Below are 2,430 nucleotides of genomic sequence, written 5' to 3' on the forward strand. Positions count from 1 at the left end.
TGGCTCCTTAGTTTTTTGTTCCCAAAGCTAATTATACACTTTATATACCAAGTCCTTAATGAAGACAGTTTAAAACAAAAAAAGTAAACACTAAGACAAAACAAAAAATGTGAACAAGAATAGCTAACAGTAAATAATGAACATTAATTCCCCAGGTATTGAGTTATGGAGTAAAGAAGTGACATAACTCTTCAGAAAAATAACACAAATCTACAAGTTTCAAGTTTCTCAGAATTGGGCCAGGATAAAGAGGAAACTTGGAATTAGATCAGGTTTAAAAAAAAAACAAACCTTACCTGGCAGGGGAGATACCATGATCATGAAGGTGGTTTTCCCAGGGTGAGGCTTATCCATTGCACTCCTGATGTGCTGACTCCTGCGATTTCCCCAAATATGGGAAACCCATAATTTGTGGTAGTTGGGGACTGCGTCTGCACTTTCCCCTAAAAGAAAAGAAAAAGAAAGAAGAAAAAGGAAATGAGAAACCCCTAAAGGCTATGATTAGCTTTACAAACACCTGAGGAGTGAGCAGCATAGGAAGAGATCAGCCTTGTTCTGTACGAGAATTTAGACATGAAACTGTTATTATTGGGGGAAAAATGGCTTATTCAATAACTGCTAAAAAAAATCCAGATATGCATCTGGGAAAAAAAATTAGCTTGGAGCCATACCTCAAACCATATGCCAAAAATAAATTTCAGATAAACCAAAGATTTAATTATTTTAAAATTACTAACAGAAATAAGGAGCTATTTTATAATTTCAGAATGAAGAAGAGGAATAAATAAGCTGTCGTTATTCACACAAGGTTATATACATAGAAAATCCAAAAGAGCCTCAGATAAATTACTAGAATTAAAAAGAGAGATTAAGAAGGTTGCTGGGTAAAGGGCCAATATATAAATTAACTGTATTTCTATGTACAAACAACAAACAATTAGGAATTAAAATATTTACATTTTCAAAAACTTAGAAATAAATTCAGACCCCAAAATGTGTAAGATCTTTACACAGAAAAATATAAACTTTATTGAGAAACATAAAAGAAGTATATAAAAAAAAGGAAAGCTATACTATGCGTATGTGTTGGAAGACTCAATTATTTTATAGATGTCAATTCTATTATCCATAGACTCAATGCAATTCCAATGCCAGTCCAAAGGAGACTTTTGTTTGTGAAACTCCATAAGCTGATTCTAAAATTTAAGGAGCCATGGAAAAGTCCAATAGTAGCCAAGCCAAAAGAACAAGGTAGGAGTAACTGCTCCATCAGATATCAAGATTTATTATAAAACTATAGTAATTAAGTCAGTGTGGTAATGGTGCAAGGAAAGAAAATAGACCAATGGAATAGAATACAAAGCTCAGGAAAGAACCGCCACACACACATTTGATTTACGATAAAGGTGGCACTTCCAAACAGTGGGGAAAGGACGGTCTTTCAATAAAAATGGTGCCGGGTCGTTAGATATCCATATACTGAAAAAAGGAAAGACAATATACAAAATTTAACACTAGGTAGATTACAGTCTTAAATATGGAAAGCAGAACAACACAATTTCTAGGAGATTTCATAGGGAGTTTCTACCTTGAGATAGATGAAAAGTTCCTAAACAGAACCAAAAAATGCACAATAGAGGAAAGACTGATCAGTTTACTACATTAAAATGAAGAACTTCTATTCATCCAGGGACAGCACTAGGAAGAATAAAAAGCAAAGCACAGATTGAGAGGAGATATGCAGCATGTATAATCTACATGGATTTACATCTATATATAGGAAAAGCACCTACAAATCAATGAAAGTCAAACAATTGAAACTTATAGATAGGCAAAAATCTTCAAAGGCACTTCACAAAAGAGGATATCCAAATGGCCAAAGAACATCTGTAATCAGGAAAATGTTAATTACACAATCATATGCCACAGCATACCCACTAAGATGGCAAGTTTTAAAAAAGAAAAAGAAAAAAAGAAGAAGAAGAAAAAAACTCCAATAAAACTTTTATTTAGAGAAAAAGAAAAAGAAGGAAAAGGACGTGGAAAGACGTCTCTCATACGTGGCTGATGAGAATGCAAACTGGTATAACCAGAGGCGAAACTCTTTGGTATTAGCTTTGGAATTTGCACATATACACACCTGTGACCCAGCAATTCTACTCCTAGGAATATACCCAATAGAAATGCATTTACATGTGCATCAAGGGACTTATATTAGCACATTCACAGCAGCATTCAGCATTAATTATAAGAGCAAAAAACTGGGAACAATCAATATGACCATAAACGGTACAATGAATAATAAATGGTGGCATATTTTTATAACAGAATACTACACAATGAAGAAATAAACCCACAACCTATGAGCCAAAGAAGTTAGATATAAAAGAATATTTCTGTATGTATTATTCCATTCTTAAAGCTCAAAAA

General features: G+C 33.4%; 1 non-coding gene across 1 annotated transcript; it reads left to right on the forward strand.

Moving 5' to 3' along the window:
* Positions 1 to 288: 288 nt before the first annotated feature.
* On the forward strand, positions 289 to 446 carry LOC116282137 (U1 spliceosomal RNA). Its single transcript, XR_004191610.1, has one exon. It is a non-coding gene; the product is annotated as a U1 spliceosomal RNA (small nuclear RNA).
* Positions 447 to 2,430: the final 1,984 nt, after the last annotated feature.

Source organism: Vicugna pacos, chromosome 10, assembly GCF_048564905.1.
Source record: "Vicugna pacos chromosome 10, VicPac4, whole genome shotgun sequence".
Classification (NCBI taxonomy): Eukaryota; Metazoa; Chordata; class Mammalia; order Artiodactyla; family Camelidae; genus Vicugna; species Vicugna pacos.